Source organism: Dipteris shenzhenensis, chromosome 32, assembly GCF_047967505.1.
Source record: "Dipteris shenzhenensis isolate YYH24624 ecotype China chromosome 32, Dip_SZ_1.0, whole genome shotgun sequence".
Classification (NCBI taxonomy): domain Eukaryota; kingdom Viridiplantae; phylum Streptophyta; class Polypodiopsida; order Gleicheniales; family Dipteridaceae; genus Dipteris; species Dipteris shenzhenensis.
The window spans coordinates 2,360,680-2,387,022 of record NC_141627.1 but is presented as its reverse complement, the minus strand read 5'-3'; the positions used below and the strand labels follow the sequence as shown (position 1 = coordinate 2,387,022).

Genomic DNA, 26,343 nt, shown 5'->3' with positions numbered 1-26,343 from the left:
TATTGGTAAATAGTTTTCTCTACACCATCGAATGTAGTTGTCATCAATTACGCGAACCCGTATTAAGAAGACATATTAAAGACAAATCTCAAATACTAAGGTAATCCAACTTTTACCAAGTTTGAAATTTTTTTAATAGAAATAGTTGTTTAAGACGTTGCCTTTTCGAAGCAACATCATGCTAACAATTCCCATGGAACCAATTTATTATGAAAATTTGGGAAAGATTCTTGAGTCTATCTACAAATCTAGAAGATCGTCCTTTGAGGACCTTTGGTTGTCAGAGTAATATAAAAAGCTTTAAAACTTTCAAACAGGACTAATTTGTCTTTAAATCCTTAACAATATCCCTCTTGCAAATTCTTACTGCCTAATTTCTATTTTATATTGCACCCTATATTAGACAAACATTTCCTTAAGCTAACCTCTATGTTTGATTTCCTACACTCCCTTTATAACTAGCAACTCTACTAGAGATCAACATTGTGTTGTAAACCTATGGGTCCAAGAGATAGATGACTAGAACAAGTAAGGGCTAGTGTTGGAGTGGCCAACAAGTGGCTGTGTGTGGAGCATGGGATGTGTAGACCAGATCAACAATGGGGCATGCATATTGGGTTTTAGCGATGTTAATGGGGGTGAGTCTCGTTCAGTTGGGATAGAGCCACATGGATTTGAGTTAAAAAGGTATGACCAAAGAGGAACTGGAGGCCATAGAGGGGTTAATGTCAAGAAATGGAGTCAATTTGAGTGAGTTTTGTGTGTGTTTTAGTCTAGTGTGTCCTATGGATGCCACGTGTCATATTGGGAGATATCCCATATACACTTTGGTGTTCTAGTAGTGTCTAGTGTCTACATTATACGAGAGTTTACTTGTGTTGTGTGTCACATCATAGGAGTCAACATCAAGCTTTCTCAATGTAAGTCTTTCATTGACTTAATACTTTCATTTCTCTTTTCAATTCTTTCCATTTCCATTTCCATTAGTTGCATGCTTTGCTTTCCTCTTCCTTGCATTTCTCTTTTCAATTCTTTCCATTTCCATTTCCATTAGTTGCATTCTTTGCTTTCCTCTTCTTCTTCCTACCCTACCTCCTCTCCCTACTCCTCTATGTTCTAACATATGGTATCAGAGCTAGCTTTCCTCTCTTCCTTCCTCATTGCTTCTCCAAGGGAATGAGGTTGAGGGAGGCCAAAGAAAGATACTCTCCTTCTTTCCTTACGGAGAGTCTACCTTAATCTCTTCATTCCTTCTTCACCTCATCTTACCAACTCTACTCACCTGCCTACTCTGACCATCTATATATACTCCTTGCTTACACTGACTTCATACCCCTATTAAAGGATTGAGCTGCCTTGGTCACCTGCTCACTACATGAGGATGACCTCCATGCTTTCCCCCACACCACTCGCTTCACTCGCCCGCCACCTCTTGGGACCATACCCTGTAATAATTGCTACGATGAAGAGTGTAAGGCTTTATGCCATCATCTTAGATTCAAAGCCAAAAACAACCTTCTGAGTGAGCCAGGGACGCTATACGCGAGTATCGTAGACTGGTACATAGGAAGAAACTAGATTTCATTCCTCGGAACGAGGAGGAACTATTGAACATTCTGTTCGGTAACAACTCTAAGGACTTATGGCGGAGATTCCTAGAGGGACGGTCCCCCTCGCCACTCACCGACACTCACGTCTGGTATGATTATGCACGCACATTATATGACATCCAAAACCAGCCAACCCCTGACCTCTCACATATACCACGCCCCAGTTCTTGTACTCTCTTCACTGTGGGGGAGGTGAGGGATGCCGTAATGAAACGTCAGAATGGCCGAGCGAAGGATCCTGAGGGGCTATGCACTACGTTCATTGCATATGGGATTAACATCTTGGTCCCAATCCTAGCGAAGCTTTTTAATGAAGCTATCTGTTTAGGGTTTCCATGCAATTGGACTAATAACATTATTTCACCCATCCACAAGGCAGGGAATCCCATGAGCTTGGAGAATCACAAGACCATTATGATTGGACATGTGATGTCCAAGATGTATGCATCTGCGCTTGATTCTGAGGTTAGCCGATTTTCGAAGTGTTGAGGACTTAGAGCAGTAGGACATGCTAGTTTTCGACATGATTATGGCACTATGGATCATATTCTCATGCTCAGGTGTGTCATCGAGAAGGCAAGGGCACAGAGGGTCTGTTGTTGCTTTGTGTATTTCCGCAAGGCATTTGACACAGTCTCGAGAACCCATCTCATACGTCGCCTATAGGATTTGGGGTATGAAGAGACATGGTAGCTAGCTAGGAACGGAATGGAAATATGGAAAGCATAATGAAAGGAAAAATGGAAAGGAAGGAAAGTACAAGTGCGAGGCAATAACCAAAATACTGACAATGTATTGATAGCTTGATGTTGACTGATATGATAGACAATAGACAAGTACAACACTATATAGTGTGACACTAGACTCTAGAAAGCCATAGTGTATATGGGATAACTCCCAATATGACACGTGGCATGTCTAGGACTCACTAGACTATAAAACACACCTAGAACACTAATTTTAGACTCACTTTGGCTTTATATTCCAACAGGGTATGACCAAGAGATCATTTGGGCTGTCATAGCACTTTACGAGAGAGTTGCAGGCAGAGTCTAGGTAGGGGTGGGTGGACAGATGAGATCATGAGCACTATTGGGATAACAGATTGCACTCGGGGATATCGCCTCCAGACTGCAGCAACCCAAATGTTCCACGTAGTGATACTGGCTACTACCTCCCATACGCTGTCCTTTGGAGAGAAGGAGGAGCCAGGCTATCAGGAGGGACCGCCTCATGGAGCTCTATCCTCTGAATGCTCTGACCCTGTATCCGGTAAGTTGGGGAGATCTCATCAATCTGGGATGTGTGTCCTCCCTCAGTTTATCAGGCCACCATTGCCCAATCATCGTCCCTCTGAAGACTCTGCATATAGGTCATAATCTTGAGGGCTCCCATCCCAATCCTCATTGCACAATGACAGCTCCACAGGCAGTGCGGGATTGTCTCTAGGAAACCAGCAGAGCAATAGTGACATTGCCCCTCCACCCGCATCTGCTCCAACCACGGGCCGATGGGCAAGCCTCCATGGGCGGCCAGCCAAAAGAAGTAGGATATCTTCCTCAGCCACAAACTAGACCATAACCGCGTCCAACCTAGAACGGGCATCTCGGGGCACTAATGCCCCTCCCTTGAAGGGGTCATCATCATCAAAAAGTTCATTTGAAGCCTCCTGCTAATCCATGCGGTGTAGAAACAAAGGGCACCTCATCCACCTGCTCGGCAGGGCTGCCCCTGGAGGGCCAGAACCACTATCCCGGATCCCACTGGACTTCCCTCAAGGGCCTACCCTCCCAAGCATGAGGCACCATCTTGGGGCATCTTGCTTTGAGATACTGGGAGGGTCAATGTGCCATTCGGATAGCGGACTCACATTGGTTGGGCACAGTGGGACAGTGGACCGGCTGGGTCCTTTGGTAGATGGAACAAACTACTCATGGAGGCAGAGGCTAGGCTTGGCATCGTAGTGCATCTGTGAGGGGAAGGGCAGTGGATGAGAGCGATTGACCTTGCTATCCGTGAGTCCTGGTGGGAGGGACTTTGCATGTGGACGGACAGCAGATGGTTGGGCCGGTTTTCTCGTACTGGTGTCTCCTTGAGGATGATGATGCAGCAAGGCAGCACGCAGCCCGTTTTTTCTATGTAGGACCTGGATGCCTACTCCAGGCACTCACTGAGAGAGAGCCAGAGATGGATGGGAGTCTTGATGGGATTAATTGGCAGCAGATGATCAGAGTGGTGGGACGTTCACCGTCTGCCAAGCGACCTGGGCTCTAGTGTTCCTTGTGCCATCCGAACCTGCCCAAAGGAAGTTCCGAACCAACCGTCAAAGCTGCCCAATGCACCCTCTGTGAAAACACAAACAAGAGGCGATATAACAGGCCATGGCAAGAAGCACTTGGTTTGCCACTAAGGCATGATCTGCTAGGGAAATTTTGAGCGAACTCCAGTAGAGAAGCTTGTGCCAAACACTCTCAAGGACCAAGGCGATTTGCTGCTCTGCTGTGATGTCAATACCAATCAATATGAAGTCAAAGTCGCTCCCCCACTCACAAATATCCTGTGTCTCCTCAGAGCCGGTGAAGAAACCTATGGACTTTGTCCAGTTGATCCGCGCACCCGAGGCCTCACAGTAGATAGCCAGAGCTCCACTGACTCTCTCCAAACTCGTTGTGGTGCCCTCTACATACAAGTCCGTGTCATCTGCAAACTCAGAGTCAGCAGCAGCTACTCCTTTCTGATTGGGAGCCTCAATCTTGTGAGGCCCGCCACCTATGATCTCAAGTAGTATCCCAAAGCCTCCGCCACAAACAAGAAGCGGAAGGGAGCGAGCGGCAAGCCCTGGCGGACCAATCGAGAGAGAGGAAAGGCCTCACACGTGTGTCCTCCGATAAGGTCCAGGAAGAACCACTGCACCATGTCCTAGGCCTTCTCGAGATTCAAGAGGAGGACGGCCAATGGCTATGACTCCTCCCTGGACCCAATCCACTACCTCCTAGAACATAAAGATGTTGTCCAAGATACTGCGTTCCTGGATGAACCCGGTCTGTGTGTCGTGAATGATGTCAGTAAGATGGGGCCATAACCGCAAACTCAAGACATTGGCGAGGATCTTGTATGCAGTGATGGGTTTTTTTCTTGTGGCTGATATCTTTTTGTATCGGATGAAAATGCCATGTAGATCATAGATAAGAGCACTCATGCGTAGGAGGAACTAGCACTGATAGGCTCACATGTAGCTTGTTAGGAAATGGAGTCAATTTGAGTAACTTTTAGTGTGTTCCAGAGTAGTACTATACTACTTTATATCCTAGAGTGCCACATGTCACTATGGGACTTATCTCATATACATTTGACACTTAGAGTGTGTATGCCTATCCTATAAAGGCATTGTACTTTCTCGTATCAAAGTATCAAGCCTCAAGCCTTTCTTGATCATGTAAGTACTTTGCTTGGTTGTACATTTCTTTCTAGCATTATTTCATTTCCATTATGCTTTCCCAGTCTTGCTTTTCCTTTCCATTCCATGTCTTGCATCTTCATATGGTATCAGAGCTAGGCTATCTTCCAAGAGGTTGAGGTAAGAGATTGAGGACATTGAAGCTTCTCTCCCTCATTCCCCTTGGAGGAATGCCTTCTCCACCTCGAGCCTCATCAACAATGGCAATTGAACTCAAGGCTCGTGGCAGCTCATATGGCGTGTGGCAGCTCAGCTCCAATGATTCGTGGCAGCTCCATGCTCCGCTCATAGGCGCCACTCTCTTGGCCTAGTGCCCAGCTCATAGCAAGCAGAAAAACAGCCCGCGCCATACCAGTCGTACAGCCAAATGTACAACAATATGGATTGTTGCGCCGTACAACATGCCTGTTGTACAACCTGCCCGTACACCCGCTCCTGATCTGCCCGCTCCTTTTCTCTGCCCGTTGCTATTCTGTCTGCCACCTACAGCTCCATTGTGCCCGCCATCTCTTCCTCTACTTGCTTGTGCTTGCCATCTACTAATTCTGTCCATTCTTCCTCTTCTACATTCACTCTTCTCTCTGGCACGATCAGGGACCCGATACTGCTGGTACTTCAGACTCACTAGGTGGCTCACATCCCTTGGACTAGACATGGATAGACTACCTCCGTTCCGATACAGCATAGATGCCCCTCATCTCGAGTTGACTCGCCACGAGCTTAGCCAGGTCACGAGAGCAGACTTGCTGCAGCTTCATACGTATCGCACTTGGATTTATCCCACGCAGCTTCCGGTGAAGATGGCCACATATCGTGACCACTTCCTTCGGATCTCAGAGGATGGATTTGTCATCCCACCAGGCTATACAGGTATCCACATGTCCCACTCACTGAGGATTGCCCTCGGCCAGCTTAGAGTCTCTTCGCATCAGCTCGAGATAGAGGCTGGTAGGATGCGACGCATGGAGGATGGACGGCGACCAGGACGAGAGACCAGGATCTGCCCTTGTTGCACCATGGGAGAGGTGGAGTCAGAGGAGCACTTCATTTGCAGATGCCCGTTATACTATGAGATCAGAGGTAGATTCCACTGTCTCTTCACGGATGGCTTTGGACCTCTCTCACGAGTGATGGACTACGAGGATCAGCATTGCCTAGCCCTTTATGTCAGGGAGGCCACTATGCTTCGGCGAGACTACCTCAGAGAGCACAGACCGGAGCGTGATAGAGCCCAGCCTCATAGAGCTCAGGCACACGCCATACCAGAGGACAGAGACCAGGAGGAGCACGAGGACGGCAGAGCTCACACAGGACACATGCCTCCACCATGTGGATGTACATATGAGATGGTTTGTAGACGCCGCAGGATCTTGTTACATAGGGGACGTACTCACCGCTTCATCTCCAGACGATCCAGGATGATGGCAGCATTTCGGAGGAGACTTACTCATGGAGATCTCGCCCCACCAGCCGCTCACCTCACCTTTGCCCAGATTTGTACTCTCATAGCAGGAGGCAGAGTCGATGGACAGGATTTCCAGTATTATTTTGGTTCTCAGACTCCGTGACACCTGGACTTGTATCTTTGCATTGGCATATTGTGCTCATCCCCCCATTTTGCACCCGGGGGCGGTTTCCTTGCATCTAGTCTACTCTGTATTTAGGCTCAGATTTGACATTATGTACTTCCACTTGCATTTTATTGCGTAGCACTTAGATGATATTCGACGATGCCTCTTATTTGGGGCACGTTGATTTTGTGCTATCTTGTATGCAGAGTTCTTGATGTCCTATGGGCCCATTTTGGCCTCTAGTGGACAATAATACACTTTCTTTCTTTCTTTCTTTCTCCTAGCTGCTAGCTTTATGGGTTCGATTTCCACCAACTCTCTTCTTGTGGAAAAATTCAAGGGGGGTCCCCACATGGCAAACAAAAGTGCAACTCCTTCTCATGAAGGAGAATGTTTGGGATGCCATCGAAGATGATGAAGCGATTGCTGTCTGAACCTGCCCAAAGGAAATTCCGAACCAACCGTCAAAGCTGCCCAATGCACCCTTTGTGAAAACACAAACCGGAGGCGATATACTAGGCTGTGGCAAGAAGGACTCGGTTTGCCACTAAGGCATGACCTGCTAGGGAGAGTTTGAGCGAACTTCAGTAGAGAAGCTCGACCAAGGCGATTTGCTGCTCTGCTATGATGTCAATACCAATCCAACTGAAGCCAAAGTCGCTTCCCTACTCACAAATATCCTGTGTCTCCTCAGAGCCTGTGAAAAAACCTATGGACTTTGTTCAGTTGATCCGCACACCCGAGGCCTCACAATAGATAGCCAGGGCTCCTTTGACTCTCTTCAAACTCCTTGTGGCAGTTCCATGCTCCGCTCATAGGCACCACTCTCTTGGCCTTGTGCCCATCTCGTAGCAAGCAGCAAAACAGCCCGCTTCTCTGCCCGTACCAGTCGTACAGCCAGCCGTACAACAGTACGGACTGTTGCGCCGTACAACAGGCCTGCAAAGAGCCCGTACAACCTGCCTGTACACCCGCTCCTGATCTGCTGCTCCTTTTCTTTGCCTGTTGCTATTTTGTCCGCCACCTGCAGCTCCATTGTTCCCGCCATGTCTTCCTCTGCTCGCTTGTGCCCGCCATCTACTCATTCTATCCATTCTTCCTCTTCTACATTCACTCTTCTCTCTTCTAGCTGCAAGCTTTATGGGTTCGATTTCCACCAACTCTCTTCTTGTGGAAAAATTCAAGGGGGATGGATTCCCCACATGGCAAACAAAAGTGCAACTCCTTCTCATGAAGGAGAATGTTTGGGATGCCATTGAAGATGATGAAGCGATTGCTGTCAGAACCCGCCCAAAGGAAGTTCCGAACCAACCGTCAAAGCTGCCCAATGCACCCTCTGTGAAAACACAAACAGGAGGTGATATACCAGGCTGTGGCAAGAAGGACTTGGTTTGCCACTAAGGCATGACCTGCTAGGGAGAGTTTGAGCGAACTCCAGTAGAGAAGCTTGCGCCGAACACTCTCAAGGACCAGGACGATTTGCTACTCTGCTGTGATGTCAATACCAATCCATCTGAAGCCAAAGTCGCTCCCCCACTCACAAATATCCTGTGTCTCCTCAGAGCCTGTGAAGAAACCTATGGACTTTGTCCAGTTGATCCGTGCACCCGAGGCCTCACAGTAGATAGCCAGGGATCCCCTGACTCTCTCCAAACTCGTTGTGGTACCCTCTACATACAAAGCTGTGTCATCTGCAAACTCAGAGTCAGCAGCTCCTCCTCCTTCCTGATTGGGAGCCTTAATCCCGTGAGGCCCGCCACCTATTATCTCAAGTAGTATCCCAAAGCCTCTGCCACAAAAAGAAGGGGAAGGGAGCGAGGGGGCAGCCCTGGTGGACCGATCGAGAGAGACAAGAAAGGCCTCGTGCGTGTCTCCTCCGATAAGCATCTGGCTAGAGCTCCTTGCATAAAGCTTAGAAACTCCTCTGACCCATCTACCTCAGAAACCCAATCTCTGCATAGTACCCTCTAGGAAGGACCACTGCACCCTGTCGTAGGCCTTCTCAAAATCCAAGAGAAGGACGGCCAACGGCTGTGACTCCTCCCTGGACCAATCCACTACCTCCTAGAACGTGAAGATGTTGTCCAAGATGCTACGTTCTTGACCCGGTCTGTGTGTCGTGAATGATGTCAGTAAGATGAATCCATAACCGCAAACTCAAGACCTTGGCGAGGATCTTGTATGCACTGATGGGTTTTGGTTTTGTGGCTGATATCTTTTTGTATCAGATGAAATGCCATGTAGATCATAGATAAGAGCACTTATGCGTAGGAGAAACTAGCATTGATAGGCTCACATGTAGCTTGTTAGGAAATGGAGTCAATTTGAGTAACTTTTAGTGTGTTCTAGAGTAGTACTATACTACTTTATATCCTAGAGTGCCACGTGTCACTATGGGACTGATCCCATATACATTTGACACTTAGAGTGTGTGTGCCTATCCTATAAAGGCATTGTACTTTCTCGTGTCAAATTATCAAGCCTCAAGCCTTTCTTGATCATGTAAGTACTTTGCTCGGTTGTACATTTCTTTCTAGCATTATTTCATTTCCATTATGCTTTCCTAGTCTTGCTTTTCCTTTCCATTCCATATCTTGCATCTTCATATGGTATCAGAGCTAGGCTATCTTCCAAGAGGTTGAGGTAAGAGATTGAGGACATTGAAGCTTCTCTCCCTCATTCCCCTTGGAGGAATGCCTTCTCCAATTCCATCTTGAGCTCTACTCTCTCCACCTCGAGCCTCATCAACAATGGCAACTGAACTCAAGGCTCGTGGCAACTCCAATGGCGTGTGGCAGCTCAGCTCCAATGATTCATGGCAGCTCCATGCTCCGCTCATAGGTGCCACTCTCTTGACCTAGTGTCCAGCTCGTAGCAAGCAGCAAAACAGCCCGCTTCTCTGCCCGTACCAGTCGTACAACCAGCCCTATACAACAGTACGGACTGTTGCGCCGTACCACAGGCCTGCAAACAGCCCGTACACCCGCTCCTGATCTGCCCGCTCCTTTTCTCTGCTCGTTGCTATTCTGTCCGCCACCTACAGCTCCATTATGCCCGCCATCTCTTCCTTTGCTCGCTTGTTCCCGCAATCTACTCATTTTGTCTATTCTTCCTCTTGTACATTCACTTTTCTCTATCCTAGCTGCCAGCTTTATCGGTTCGATTTCCACCAACTCTCTTCTTGTGGAAAAATTCAAGGGGGACGGATTCCCCACATGGCAAACAAAAGTGCAACTCCTTCTCATGAAGGAGAATGTTTGGGATGCCATCGAAGATGATGTAACGATTGTTGTCCGAACCTGCCCAAAGGAAGTTCCGAACCAACCGTCAAAGTTTCCCAATGCACCCTCTGTGAAAACACAAACAGGAGGCAATATACTAGGCCATGGCAAGAAGGACTTAGTTTGCCACTAAGGCATGACTTGCTAGGGAGAGTTTGAGCGAACTCCAGAAGAGAAGCTTACGCCGAACACTCTCAAGAACCAGGGCGATTTGATGCTCTGCTGTGATGTCAATACCAATTTATGTGAAGCCAAAGTCACTCCCCCACTCGCAAATATCGTGTGTCTCCTCAGAGCTCGTGAAGAAACCTATGGACTTTGTCCAGTTTATCCGTGCACCCGAGGTCTCATAGTAGATAGCCAGGGCTTGACTCTCTCCAAACTCGTTGTGGTGCCCTCTACATACAATGCCGTGTCATCTGCAAGAGTCAGCAGCTCCTCCTCCTTCCTGATTGGGAGCCTCAATCCTGTGAGGCCCGCCACCTATGATCTCAAGTAGTATCCCAAAGCCTCCGCCACAAACAAGAAGGGAAAAGGAGCGAGGCGGCACCCCTAGCGGACTGATCAAGAAAGAAAGAAGAAAGAAAGTGTATTATTGTCCACTAAAGGCCAAAATGGGCCCATGGGACATCAAGAACTCTGCATACAAGATAGCACAAAATCAACGTGCCACAAAGAAGAGGCATCGTCAAATATCATCTAAGTGCTACGCAATACAATGCAAGTGAAAGTACATAATGTCAAATCTGAGCCTAAATACAAAGTAAACTAGATGCAAGGAAACCGCCCCTGGGTGCAAAATGGGGGGATGAGTACAATATGCCAATGCAAATATACAAGTCCAGGTGTCACGGAGTCTGAGAACCAAAATAATACTGGAAATCCTGTCCATCGACTCTGCCTCCTGCTATGAGAGTACAAATCTGAGCAAAGGTGAGGTGAGCGGCTGGTGGGGCGAGATCTCCATGAGTAAGTCTCCTCCGAAAAGCTGCCATCATCCTGGATCGTCTGGAGCGGCGAGTACGTCCCCTATGTAACAAGATCCTGCGGCGTCTACAAACCATCTCATATGTACATCCACAAGGTGGAGGCATGTGTCCTGTGTGAGCTCTGACCTCCTCGTGCTCCTCCTGGTCTCTGTCCTCTGGTATAGCGTCGTGTGCCTGAGCTCTATCAGGCTGGGCTCTATCACGCTCCGGTCTGTGCTGATGGTCTCTGAGGTAGTCTCGTCGAAGCATAGTGGCCTCCCTGACATAAAGAGCTAGGCAATGCTGATCCTCATAGTCCATCACTCGTGAGAGAGGTCCAAAGCCATCCGTAAAGAGACAGTGGAATCTACCTCTGAGCTCATAATATAGCGGGCATGTGCAAATGAAGTGCTCCTCTGACTCCACCTCTCCCATGGTGCAACACAAGGGTAGATCCTGGTCTCTCGGCCTGGTCGCCGTCCATCCTCCATGCGTCGCATCCTACCAGCCTCTATCTCGAGCTGATGCGAAGAGACTCTAAGCTGGCCAAGGGCAATCCTTAGTGAGTGGGACATGTGGATACCTGTATAGCCTGGTGGAATGACAAATCCATCCTCTGAGATCCGAAGGAAGTGGTCACAATATGTGGCCATCTTCGTCGGAAGCTGCGTGGGATAAATCCAAGTGCGATACGTATGAAGCTGCAGCAAGTCTGCTCTCGTGACCTGGCTAAGCTCGTGGCGAGTCAACTCGAGATGAGGGGCATCTATGCTGTATCGGAACGGAGGCAGTCTATCCATGTCTAGTCCAAGAGATGTGAGCCACCTAGTGAGTTTGAAGTACCAGCAGTCTCTGTCTGCTGCTGCTGAGTCTCCAAACTCCCTAACCCTGTGCAAATACATGACCGACTGAAACGCTGCATCCAAGAGAGAACATGATGATTTGTAACCTCTCTACTCGTCTCCAATCTGCAGCGCGGAGGTCTCGTGCCCAGAAAGGAGCTGCATACATCGCAGCTGGTCTCACCAATGTATCAAAAAGCAAGGATTTCGTATCGGGATGCTGAAAGTGGGACTGAAAACACTGACGCTCAAGATGAGCCAACGAAGCATACCCTTTACTAATCCTATCTCGTGCTGCATATGTCATGGTGAAGACCGGTCCCCTGAAAACTGCCCCCAAATAAGTGTACTCTCTAACAAGCTCAATGGGCTGTCCGTCATAAGTGAAGCAAAACTCATCCGTGCTGTAAATACGATCAGAGGTGTTGAAAACCATAACCTTGGTCTTGCCAAGGTTTACGGTCAACCCCCTGTCCTGGCAAAACCTGTGGAGTGCCTCAATATGTGCCTGGAGGCCCTGAGCAGTAGAGGAAATGAGAACCACATTGTCCGCATACAGGAGGATAGGAATGGAGGATCCTGAGAGAGTAGAGCCCACACCGTCTGTCATCTGTACAAACATCTCTAGCTCATCAATATATAATCCAAAGAGAGTAGGAGAGAGCGGGCAACCCTGCTTCACCCCAATCGTGCTGCATACCTCCTCTGAGAGCCCCTCACGTGTCCGCACCTGACCAGTGACCCTCTCATACAAAGCCATGATAGCCCACTGTATCTCTCCACTGAAGCCCATCTGGCGAATCCTCTGAAACAATCTGAATCACGGAACTGTGTCAAATGCCTTCCTGAAGTCCACGAAGCAACAATAAAGCCGTTGCCTTCGTGACTTCGCCTCCTCTACCAGTGCCCTGAGTGTGAGGATGTGGTCAAGTGTCGAATGATCCCTACGAAATCCAGCCTGCCCTCTGGCTCTGAGTCCTGTCGTCTCGGCATGGTCATTTATACGGCTTTCCAAAACTGATGCATAGATCTTGGCCATAACGTGGCCAATCATGATGGTCCTGTAATTCGACGGCTCCATAGGGTCCCCCGACTTGTGGATAGGTACTATGGTATTGCCTAACCAGGACTGTGGTAGGCCTGTACAAACAGACTCATTGAAGAGACGGGAAAGAACAAAATCTACGGCATCAATTCCATGGATTACATACTCCGCTTGCAATCCATCATGATCCTTAGCTCTCGCGTTCTTCAATCGGTGGACTGCTGCACGGACACTCTCTGGTGTGAAAAGACTAGATGAAGCTGGCCTAGGGGAATGGGATAAATCGATGGCTGGCTGGTCTGGAACATCGTATAGAGCTGAAGTGTATGCAGACCAGACACGTGGATCTGTGAGGGGGCTCTGAGACTTCGAGCGGAGGAATTTTCTCCAGAATTCCTTGGAGTCAGCTGAAAAGCAAGCTTCTCAGCTCCTCCTCATTCCGGGCTAGAAATTGGCGTTTCTTGCGCCTAACCAACCACTTGTAGTCTCTCTTCGTTTCGGCAAGGAGGGGAGACTTCTCCTTGGTCTCAAGGTGAAGTTTCCTGCGGAGTTCCTTACACTCCTCGTCATACCAACCGTTGCAAGGAACAAGACCAACCGGTGGGGGACTAGACGAATGACATGTGGCAGGGAATGACATGTGAGCGGCAGAAACGAGTGAAGTATATACAAGTTCCCACCGGTCCTGCGTGGATGGTAGAGCATCTAATAGATGAGGACGGAGTAGGCGGCTGAGGTTCTGCCTATATACATCATCGAACTGGTGGTCGAAATCAACCTCATAATAGGGTTGGCGGTCATGATAACGAGGGGGGGGTGGGTCATGGGAGACATGAGTCAAAGTAAAGTGGATGAGTGCATGGTCGGCAAAGGGCATGAAGGGGCTAACAGTAAGGCTGCGGATGGAAGGGACTAGAGTCGGGGGACCTATGATGTAGTCGATCACGCTAGTACCACGCCCAGAAGCAGAAGAGAATGTAGGCATGGAAGACTGTGGCCACCTGGACAAGCCATTATAAATGACCATACTGTGCGAGGTGAGGAGCTCCAGTAACTGACGTCCCTGATCTGTGGGCTGTACTGTGCAATCTGATGAAGTCCGACAGAGGCTATCATCGTGAAATGCTGGGAGTATGACCGGATCCTCCATGAAGTCATAAGTGAGGGCCTGTCTGTCTGAGGTCCTCGCGTTGAAGTCTCCTAAAAGGATGACTTCTCCGCGATGTGAAAAATCTGCAATGTCCGCTGAGAGATCCTCAAATATGGACTGGCCTGGTCTAGTGGAAGAATAGATCGACTGTGCCGGGGGGAAGTAGCAAACTGCAATAAAAAGATCTCACTGAGGGGCTCTGCGGCAGATGCGTACCCACAAGAATCAGGCATGTGAATCCGCTCTCTCCACTGTGATGATCCGATCGAGATGCTCTCTATACAAAATGGCCACTCCTCCAGATCCTCTCACTCCAAATGTCCGAGTGTGCTGCCTGAAGGCAGATCTCCATGTATACCCTGTCACTCGTGGCAAAGGTCTCTCTGGACTCTCGTGTGTCTCCGTGAAAAAGATGATATCTCTCCCAAAGAATGCCCCCCGTAGATTGCCTGGCTGTGCTGTAAAAGAACCATTGCAGTTCCATACAGCGATGCGTAGACTATCTGACGGGTGGTGTGTCCCATGGGCCCTGTCCCGTCAAGCGGTTGGAGCAGGAGGTGGAGGTGGGGCTATATCTACTGGTCTGCCATCTCTAAGCACTGTGGGAGCACGCCTCAAGGTGCCTGTGATGAGTCTGCCATCCCTGATCACTGCCCACTTGCCCTGAGCTCGGGCTGCATCTCTCTGAGGCATGAGCGCCTTGCGCTCCTCAACCTGTATCTGAGTCAAATCCTCATCCATGGAAATTTGTGGGTGGTCTCTGAGTGTCCCTCTCCTCCTGAGGGCAGCTAGACGTGCCTGGGCATCTCTGAATCTGATAATGAGGGGCTGCTCTCTAGTACGATCCCTCCCGACTCTATATGCTCCTACTATGCCATGATCCTGTACTCCCAGTGTCTGAGAGACAAAGGTCACAGCCTGTGTCATCGTGGACTCTGTCGCCGAGGGCAAGATACCACGAATGCGAATCTTGAGGGCCTTTGTAGCCCTCTGCTGTGACTCGGCCAATGTAGCTGATACAGTCGATCTCTGAGGCTGTGATGGCTGACGGTGGATGACGCGTGTGAGCAAAGGCCTCACGCGTGTGTCCTCCGATAAGCATCTGGCTAGAGCTCCCTGCATAAAGTGCAGAAACTCCACTGACCCATCTGTCTCAGAAACCCAATCTCTGCATAGTACCCTCTAGGAATACCCATTGCACCTTGTCGTAGGCCTTCTCAAAATCCAAGAGGAGGATGGCCAACGGCTGTGACACCTCCTTGGACCAATCCACTGCCTCCTAGAACGTAAAGATGTTGTCCAAGATGCTGCATTCTTGGACGAACTCGGTTTGTGTGTCGTGAATGATGTCAGTAAGATGGGGCCGTAATCGCAAACTCAAGACCTTGGCGAGGATCTTGTATGCACTGATGGGTTTTTTTTTGTGGCTGATATCTTTTTGTATCAGATGAAAATGCCATATAGATCATAGATAAGAGCACTCATGCGTAGGAGAAACTAGCACTGATAGGCTCACATGTAGCTTGTTAGGAAATGGAGTCAATTTGAGTAACTTTTAGTGTGTTCCAGGGTAGTTCTATACTACTTTATATCCTAGAGTGCCACGTGTCACTATGGGACTTATCCCATATACATTTGACACTTAGAGTGTGTGTGACTATCCTATAAAGGCATTGTACTTTCTCGTGTCAAATTATCAAGTCTCAGGCCTTTCTTAATCATATAAGTACTTTGCTTGGTTGTACATTTCTTTCTAGCATTATTTCATTTCCATTATGCTTTCCGAGTCTTGCTTTTCATTTCCATTCATGTTTTGCATCTTCATATGGTATCAGAGCTAGGCTATCTTCCAAGAGGTTGAGGTAAGAGATTGAGGAAATTGAAGCTTCTCTCGCTCATTCCCCTTGGAGGAATGCCTTCTCCAATTCCATCTTAAGCTCTACTCTCTCCACCTCGAGCCTCATCAACAATGGCAACTGAACTCAAGGCTCGTGGCAGCTCCAATGGCTTGTGGCAGCTCAGCTCCAATGATTCGTGGCAGCTCCATGCTCCGCTCATAGGCGCCACTGTCTTGGCCCAGTGCCCAACTCGTAGCAAGCAGCAAAACAGCCCCCTTCTCTGCCCGTACCAGTCGTACAGCCAGCCGTACAACAGTACGGACTGTTGCGCCATACAACAAGCCTGCAAACAGCCCATACAACCTGGCCGTATGCCGTCCTGATCTGCCCGCTCCTTTTCTCTGCGTGTTGCTATTTTGTCTGCCACCTACAACTCCATTGTGCCCACCATCTCTTCCTTTGCTCGCTTGTGCCCACCATCTACTCATTCTGCCAATTCTTCCTCTTCTACATGTTGAGATATAAGGCTCCACTCGTGATATGCCAAGGTGACCATTGTGCATTTATGTCACCGACTTGTTAGGGTCAGATGCGGTTGGTACACTGCCCATGAATAATAGCTGGATGACATCTATCTTTATGTACTCTAGTGAGTGGCTCAGTTAGTATGCCACCTAGGTTAAATGAGTTTGGTTTGAGACCCACATATAGGGTTCATCTATTCCTTTGTACTAAGAGAGAGTTCTTTTGGCTTTCACAACTAAGAAGAGGAAAATTGTTTTCAGCCTCCACCTTTGTGTGTATTCCCCCATTATGTATGTGAGAAAGCTGCAAGTGAGACTCCTTACTTCTCTCCCACTCTCTTCACATGGTATCAGAGCTCGGTTCGTGGTAAGGAGCTCAAGGAAGCAAACCAAGTTCGTAGTGTCTTGGTAAGAGGATTAGTGTTGCTTTCCTTTTTCGAGTTTGGGAGCAAATCTCTGCAGGTAGCACAGCCGGAAAGTGCAAGAGTGCATTGTCTCAGATTGGGATGCCCTTCGCGGTGTGGCAAGAGGGCAGTATATTTTTTTGATTCGAGGCCATTTCAGGGCCCGTTTAGGTGGCGGAAGTTTTCCGTAGGCACCCAAAAAAGTGCCCTGTTTTTGCTGTGTGACCATTGTTCCGCAGGTCGGTGAAAAGTTGCCGCAAAAATTGCATCGTATGCCTGTGCGTAGAGATATTGGGAGTGACAGAATCATTCTTATTGCCTGTTGATCCAAAATCATCACTAGGCTCCTCGGCCTCGACAGGGGGGTGGTACAGGTCCATCACCTGCTTCTCGACCCCCACCTACCTCAGGGGCATGCGGCTCTCTCCAGTGGGTTCCAGCACGTGTGCAGATCCCTCCTTCAGTTCACGAGGGTACATTAGTGGACTCTGCTTCACCTCGAGCTGTCCCTCCCTCCAATCTCACCTTGCACAGTCCGAGACGTTGAAGGTTCGATCTCCTCCCCGGTTGCAGCTTCTTCCCTAGATCCAGCGGTGCCATACGCTCTTCTTGAGGCAGTAGAGGTCTCCGCGGCTGGGCAGACACAGGATAGAGAGCAGTCCTCACTTCCTCCCTTGGATAGGGGGAAGGGGATGGCTTACACTATTGATCCTCTTCCCTCAGAAGGGATCCTTCACACTCCAGTGTCTGGCTTGCTTCACAAGAACTCGTTTTCAACCCTGGAAAATGGTTCAGATTTCCCAGAGGAGGAGTTTGTGCTCGCTACTTTTGGGGAGCCAGTGATTGGGTTTCCTGTTGACAAGGCTTCTTCTTCAGGTGGTAGGGTTCTTTCCCCTGTTGATTTTCCGCCACTTGGTTCCATCCCTCCCTCCTCGAGCAGGAGGTCTTCCCCTGTTGAGGGGTTTGTTTCCGCCACTAGGTCGGGTAAGGTGTTCCACTCTACATCCTCCATCGATGAGGATTATTAGTTGGAACATACAGGGCCTAGGTGGCGTCCCACATTGCCGCCGTAGACAGCTGATCCGGGATCAGCTTCATCCAGGTGTTATCGGGGGTTCCATTGATATCTTAAGGGGTGAGAGATTTCAGATTTCGAGATCAGTCCGTCAGGGATGCCCCCTTGCTCCTTTCCTTTTTTTTGTTCATGGCCGAAGCTATGAGTATCTATGTTAGATCTCAAGATGACATCTTTGGGCTGAGACTTCCCATCAGAAGGGAAGAGGAGCTACTTGACAGTGAGTTGGCAGATGACACAACAGTTTACTTGGATGCCACTCCACAGACGCTCACTTCTTTCAGGACAGCATTGGATTTATTTTGCTTGTGTTGGCGGCAGGGGCGCAGATAAATTGGCATAAATCCAATGGCTTTTGGATCAATGATGAGGACACTCCAGTTTGGGGGCTTGACATAGGATTCACTTGGGTTCAGAGGGGTGAGCCTATCAGGTATTTGGGCTGCCAGGTCGGCTTGGATATTTCTTCCACGCAACAGTTTGCTCCCGTTTCGGAGAGCATCAGAAGGAAGCTTCTTTTTTGGAGCTCAGCCAAATCTTGCCTCTAGAGTTGTGGTGGTCAACCAGGTCCTCTTGGCCACGGCTTGGTTTGTTTGTTCATTCTGGTGCCGTTCTAGGGACTGCATCATTCAGCTCAGAAGACCGATCAGAAACTTTCTCTGGAGTGGGCTTGATGGCACAGCAGATGCCTTATCCAGGGTGGCTTGGGAGACCCTCATCCTCCCTATACAGGAAGGGGGTCTCAATATTATTGATCCAGATTTACAGTGCAGAGCTTTACTTTGCAAGATGGTGGTGTGGGGACTTATGCCAGGGCAAGAACCGTGGAAGGACTTTCTTATCAGCAGCATACAGAGATGCACACCTTCTTTAGGAGGAGATTGGATGAGCAATGTTAGGTGGATCTTCACCACAGCACACCTCAGATCACCCTCATCCCCTCTCATGGTTGCCATTCTGAAAGCTTAGGCCAGTTTCAGAAGCACTCTTCGGAGGATTCCTCCTTCCTCTCGGGAAGAGATTGATAGGCAACCCATCATGTGGAATGATAGTATTTTAGATGATCATGGCAAACCACTGGGTGCCTCACTCTACATGCAGTGGTCCAGGTGGGAGAGGGGACCTACATCTTCTATGGGGTTTTGGAAAGCTTTCCGCAAGCTTCCAGAGGAGACCAAATCAAGGTTGACAGGACATCTCAGAGGGAGTGCAGGGAGGATCTTGCAAATTGAGGCAGCCCTTCCAGAGGTTTGGGTAGACACAGATGATATGCCACTCACTTCCTCCACTTGGGCAGGTACTTTTTCGAGAGGCGGTGTTCCGCTTCAAGTTTTGGCCTTTCGAGATGCACAGGAGGATGCTTTGGTTTTTAGTGTCCAGGATGGTGGCAGATTGCTCAACAGGTCCACAGAGAACATCTTGCTTGAGTCTACTTTTCAGCCTATCAGGGTTGTAGGTCTTTTGGTGCAGGGATCAGATTCAGAGTGGTTCCTAGACCCAGACCCCCGACTACTCTCCACGGGGTCTTGGAGGCTCTGGCTTTATGGGGGAGTTCCCATCAGGTATTTGCAGTGGGACCCCAGACAGTGGGAGTGGATTGACGTAGGGCATCGAGAGAAGAGCATCCCCTTCTTTCGTTACACGGTCAATAATGATAGGAGATATCAGCTCAGTAGTAGAGGTTGGAGACCTTCCAGAGTTCCTCATTGGGAGACTTTTGATATCACTGCGGATGTGTAGAGGTGCTTCTAGAGGAGACTCTTGAAATCCCATAGAAATAGAAAGATCACTATCTTCTTTTGGCTTTCTATCCATGGTGGGATTGCGGTGAACCTTTGGAGGTCCAGGTTCGGAGCCGACCCTACTTACCCTCGATGCCTTTCTGCTTCGGAGACTATTCAGCATTACTTATGGCATTGCAGACAGGCGAGGATGATCTGGATGGGGGTAGCCAGGATTTTCAGTCACTTTGCCCACTCCCCATTTTTTATGACATGAGGCTCAGTGGCTTGGCGTTCTCTTACAGGACCTCAGGTTTTCTATGAGAGAGTTGACTCCTCTCGGGCCATTTCGGTTCGACGTCATCGGATTGAGTCCTGTTCGTTGGATGTGGTACCACACCTTCCTTTTACAGCTGTACATGCCTCTGTGGATACTTCTTGGGAGATTCTAGCGAGCATAGCATCCTGGCATATCTGGAGAGCCAGATGCATAGAGGCTTTGGAGGATAGTCAGGTTCATCCCTCGCACACATTGGTTAGTATCTAGACAGACATCGTGCATACTTTGATGGCCGTATGGATGGGTATACTTTGACAAAAATGTATAGCACAAATACGCAAGCCAGGAAAATGTAGCTCAAGCAGGAGTTGCATAATGTGCAAAGAGAAAATATGAGCATCGATGACTACCACATGAAGGTGAAGAAGACTGCAGATGCACTTGCTTCCATTGGGTCGCCAGTGGAAGATGATGATTTAGTTTCTGTGACCTTGAATGGTCTAGGAAAGGATTATGCATAATTCTGGACATCCATTGCCGTCCGTGAAAAATTTCCTGATTTTAAAGAGTTGATTGCTTTTCTAATTTCTAAAGAGCAGAGGAATGGTGGTGCATCTTCTTCAGGAGGAAGTTCAAAAGAAACTATCTTCTACTCAAATGCTGGAAGAGGTAGAGGCTGAGGCTGAGGTAGAGGCAGAGGTAGAGCAGGTCGATCTGGAGGCCTTGGCAGAAATCAGAATATGCAGCAAATTCAAGAAAACTAGTCCTATGGAGGACGATGTGGTAACCCCTTAGAGGCAGGTGGAGCCAAAGAGGTCGTGATGGATGGCAGAGAGGCCAAAATGCAAACATCAATGTTGAATGCTACTACTATGGTAAAATGGGTCATATGGCTAAAGAGTGCTATAAAAAGCAGAATGACATGATGACTAAAAAATTACAGCAAGGCAATTATGCATCCTCTAGTAGACAGGGTGATGACAGAAATGAGCATTTGTTTATGGTGCAATACATAACCAATTCTGTGAAAAGTGTAGAAGAAAGAAATGATGTGTGGTATGTTGACTCAGGTGCGTCAAACCACATGACAGGTCATGCAGAATGGATGCAGGATGAGAGGAAAATGGAAAGACCAGGATTTGTGGAGACTGGTGATGATATTACACATCCTATTGTGCAGATTGGTAAAATTCCTTTGTCTATGCAGGATGGGAAAAAGAAATACTTGTCTGATGTATTTCATGTCCCGAATATCACAAAGAACCTAGTTTCTGTTGGTCAAATGGTTGAGCAGGGCTTGCAGGTCCGATTTAATCCTCATGGATGCTTTGTTGAGGATATGAAAAATAAAGGTCGCTTGATAGCAAAAGGGAAGAAGAAGTACAGGATGTTTACATTGGATGCGAATATGCCTGAATTGAGTGCAGCAATGTTTGCACATGGGACTAGTGTAGTTGCAGAGATTGATATTTGGCATAAACGCATTGGTCATGTTAATGTACAACGACTTAAATTAATGCAGGTCCAAAATATTGTTGCAAGATTGCCTAAGTTCAAGGTTGTAAAAATGCATAAGGTATGTCAAGCCTGTCAATTTGGAAAACAGGAAAGGAAATCATTTCCTAGACATGTTCAAGAGAGTAAGAGGCCATTGGAATTAATCCACTCTGATGTGTGGACTACTAAAGCTGCATCTATTGGAGGTTGTCACTATTTTGTCACTTTTATTGATGACTACATCATAAAAGTTTGGGTGTATTTTATGAAAAAGAAAAATGAAGTGTTTGGGCATTTCAAAGCTGTTAAAGCTATGGTTGAGAAAGAAACAGGCTTGCAAATAAAATGCCTAAGGTCAGATGGAGGGGGAGAGTACCTCTCAAATGAGTTTGCAAGGTTCCTACAGGAGCATGGCATAAAGCAGCAATATTCATGCAATCATACGCCATAGCAAAATGGACTTGCAGAAAGGAAAAACAGGCATATTGGAGAGGTATCTCGTGCCATGCTCAACGAAAAAGACCTACCAGATTATTATTGGGCTGAAGTAGTTGCTACAGCAGTCTACGTAATGAACAGGACTCCCACTGCAGCAATACATGGCATGACGCCAGAGGAGAGGTATGCTGGTAGGAAACCAGATATTTCTCATTTGAAAGTTTTTTGTTGCATTGCCTATGTTCATGTGCCAGATGAGTTGACATCCATGTTGGATCCAAAAGCTAAGAAGTACATCTTTATTGGTCATTCTGTGCAGTAGAAAGGGTATAGATACTATAACCCTTCTACTCGTAAGTTTACAGTAAGAAGAGATGTTGTTTTTTATGAGATGAGCAGCTGGTATAAACCAGTAAATGTGATTGATGATGTAGATGCACAAAATGATAATGCTGCACACAATTCACAGCAGCAATCACAAAATATTAGTGGACGTGTAGTGTCCTCTAGCAGTGGTTCACATACTTCACCATGGACAGACAGATTGAGATCAAGAGGATCTCCTCAAAGTAATGCAGATAGTGGTATGCAAGTATCACAAAAAGGAAAAGAGAAAGTAGATCAGCCCATGTTTGATGTGAATGCAGGTCACTCTTATGTGGATGGTGAATCTAGTGGCTCAGAACAGAGCCTTGATGATGAGTTGGGTATTCCTTCTATTGTTACACTTGAAGTAAGGAAGACAAGGGATGTTTTGAGAGCACCTAGTAGTGAGCCTATTTTGCACAGGTCTACCAGAGTTAAGTATCCTATGGATAGGCTGAAATATGATGGATTTACAGCCATTCACTATGCCTATATGGTTAAAGTGATACATGAACCAGAACCCACTTCTTTTGAGCAAGCCATGGGAAAAGAAAAATGGGAGGAAGCCATGGATGAAGAAATGGATGCCTTGGAAGCAAATGCTACATGGGAATGGGTGCCTTTGCCTAAGTTCCTTTGGAGCAGAATGTGAAGTTGAGCGCAGATGCAGGTGTGCTTCTAGAAGACCCTTCTATGTACAAAGTTTGATTTATATGACTATTACCAGGCTAGATTTGAGCTATGCTGTTGGGTTGGTAAGTCAGTTTATGCAGACTCCAAGGAAACCGATTTTTTTTTTTTCCCCCAAAAAAGAGACTTCTATTAAGCAAGAAAGAAACCCGCTAGAGCAAGCTCTGTGTGGAAATACACCATGCTAAGCATGTAATAAAAAACACCTCAGAGGAATGAGGTAGAAAGAAACCAAGGCTGAGGCTGAAAATGCCATCTCAACCCTGTAGAAGTCTCAGCAAAGAAGGGAGAGTCTCTGACAAAAGTGACTCTCTTGGAGGAGGCTGCTCGAGATGATCCCTGCATGGTCACCCATATGGCCATCAGAGTGTGTATCGTATCTGTCCAAGTACTGGCCAAGATCTGAGAAGGGTAAACCTGAGAACCCTCCAAAGCCTTAGTGCATCTGGCTCTCAAAATGTGCCATGCTGCAATGCTAGCTAGGATCTCCCATGGAGAGTCGACCGACTAGTGAGCAGCCCCGAAAAGAGTGGCTGGAACATCCTCTAGAGAGCACGACTCCACAAGGTGTCGTCGGATGTGAAGAGCCCAAGAGGAATCAAGTCTCTCAAAAAATACCTGGGGCCCTGAAAGAGTAAGCCAAGCCACTGATCCCCAGGTCATATAGAAAGTTAGGCGAACAAAAGTGCTGAAAAGTCTTGCAATCCCTTTCCATATGATTCTTGCCGGTCTGCAATCCCAAAAAAAGTGTTGTATTGTCTCCAAAGCATAAAGGCAGCGAGGGCAAGAAGGGTCAGCTCTGAACTTGGACCTCCAATGGTTTACTGCTATCCCACCATGAATAGAAAGCCAAAAGAAGAGAGTGATTTTTCTATTCTGGTGGGATTTCCAGAGTCTCTGCCAAAAAAATTTCTCCAAGTCAGCAGGAATCTGAAAGTTCTCCCAATGATCAGCTCTCGTGGGCCTCCAACCCCTATAGCTGAGCTGGAATTTCCTGGCATTACTGACCGTGTAATGAAAGAAGAAGATGCCCTTCTCTCGGTGCCCTTCATCTATCCATTCCCATTCCCCAGGGTCCCACTACAAAAACTTAATCGGGACACCTCCATAGAGCCACAGTCTCCATGAGCCAAGGGTGAGGAGAAGCGGGGGTCAGGATCCAAGTACCACTGTGAAAGAGATCCATGCTCCATGAAGCCCACTATCCTGACTAGCTGAAACGGTACCTCCAACAAGATATCGTCTGTGGATCTGGACAGCCTGCCCCCTGAAGAAACATCAAATTCTAAGGCATTCTCATGTGGGTCAAGAAAAGCAATCACTTGTAAAGGAACTCCCAATCTGAAAAATGCCCCCATCCAGGTGGAGCAAGTAATAGGCATGTCATCTGTGTCCACCCAATCCAAGGGCAAGACTGCATCAATTTGTTGAACTCTCCTTGCACTCCCTCTGAGATTAAGAACCATTTGGGCCTGTTGGTCTGCAGAAAGCTTCCTAAAGGCTTTCCATGCTTCCACTGTAGATGTAGGGCCCCTCTCCCATCTTGGCCACTGCATGTAAGGAGAAGCTCCAAGTGGTCTGCCAAGCTCATCCAAAATCCTGTCATTCCACATGATAGGCTTCCTTTCAATCTCTTCACGGGTGGATGGGGGAATCCTGCGAAGAGTACTCCTGAAGCTGGCCCATGCTTTCAAACAAGATATCGTCTGTGGATCTGGACAGCCTGCCCCCTGAAGAAACATCAAATACTAAGGCATCCTCATGTGGGTCAAGAAAAGCAATCACCTATAAAGGAACTCCCAATCTGAAAAATGCCCCCATCCAGGTGGAGCAAGTAATAGGCATGTCATCTGTGTCCACCCAATCCAAGGGCAAGGCTGCATCAATCTGTTGAACTCTCCTTGCACTCCCTCTGAGATTAAGAACCATCTGGGCCTGTTGGTCTGCAGGAAGCTTCCTAAAGGCTTTCCATGCTCCCACTGTAGATGTAGGGCCCCTCTCCCATCTTGGCCACTGCATGTAAGGAGAAGCTCCAAGTGGTCTGCCAAGCTCATCCAAAATCTTGTCATTCCACATGATAGGCTGCCTTTCAATCTCTTCACGGGTGGATGGGAGAATCCTGCGAAGAGTACTCCTGAAGCTGGCCCATGCTTTCAGGATAGCAACCATAAGAGGGGAAGAGGGAGACCTGAGGTGGGCTGTGGTGAAAACCCATCTAGTACTGTGTGTCCAATCCTCTCCTGAAGTGGGCGTGCGAGACTGTATGCATCTGATAAAAAAATCCTTCCAAGGCTCTTGCCTTGGCATAAGCCCTCTCACAAAGAACTTGCAGAGTAAAGCTCTGCACTGTAGATTTGGGTCGATGATATTCAAACCCCCTTCTCTTGTAGGAAGAATCAAGGTCTCCCAAACCACCGTGGCTGTAACATTAGTTGTGCCATCTAGACCACTCCATACAAAGTTTCGTACAGGCCTCTTAGGCTGAGTGATACAATCCCTAGAGTGGCACCAACAAGAGCATACAAATCATGCTGTGGCTAGAAGAACCCGGTTAACCACCACCACCCTGGAGGCCAAGTCAAGTTTGGCTGAGCTCCAGAAAAGGAGCTTTCTTCTGATGCTTTCCAACACCGGAGCAAACTATTGTGAAGGAGAGATGCCCACCCCAACCTGGCAGCCCAAATATTTGACGGAGATGCCCCTTTGTACCCAAGTGAAGCCAATATCATTACCCCAATCTGGGGTGTCATCCTCGCAAATCCAAAAACCACTGGATTTATGCCAATGAAGGTGTGCACCTGCAGTCGTGCAAAACAAATCCAAGGCTTTTCGGAAGGAAGTGAGTGTCCTGGGGGAGGAATCCAAAAAACAACCGTGTCATCTGCCAACTCACTATCCAGGAGCTCTTCTTCCCGGTGGATAGGAAGCCTTAGCCCATAAATATCAGCTTGAGATCTAACGAAGATACTCATAGCTTTCGCCACAAACAAAAAAAGAAACGGGGCAAGAGGACATCCCTGGCAGAGGGATCTGGAAATCTCAAACCTGTCCCCTCTTACCCCCCCAATGAGCAACTGGCTATGGGCTGATCTATAGGGAGAGGATACTCCTCTAATCCATGCATCTGAAAAACCAAAGCGAGATAGAGTATCTTCTAATAAATCCCAGTCTACTCTGTCGTAAGCTTTCTCAAAGTCTAAGAGTAGAATGGCCAATCTCTGGCGGCTCTGCATGGCCCATTCTGAGGCCTCCCAAAATGAGAAAATATTATCAGAAATACTTTTGCCATGCACAAACCCTGTCTATGTGTCATGAATCAAATCTGGAAGAAAAACTTGTAGCCGCAGACTAATGGATTTCGCCAGAATCTTGTAAAAAGTGCCCAAAAGAGTGATGGGTCTCCATTAAGACACAAGATTCCTATTACCCCCCTTCGGGATGAGATGAATGAGACCATCTGTGAGTGAGTCTGGCATCTCACCAGAGTCCCACACGCCTTGCAGGGCTGATGTAATGTGATCACCAATGTGCTCCCAAAAAGTAATTAAAAAGGAGGGGGTAAGTCCATCTGAACCTGGGCACTTGC

At 47.8% G+C, this 26,343-nt stretch overlaps 1 protein-coding gene across 1 annotated transcript in view; it reads left to right on the top strand.

Moving 5' to 3' along the window:
- Window positions 1-26,343, top strand: part of LOC147880170 (uncharacterized) — a 368,868-nt gene that overhangs the window by 130,053 nt on the left and 212,472 nt on the right. The gene's annotated exons all lie outside the window — the stretch shown is intronic.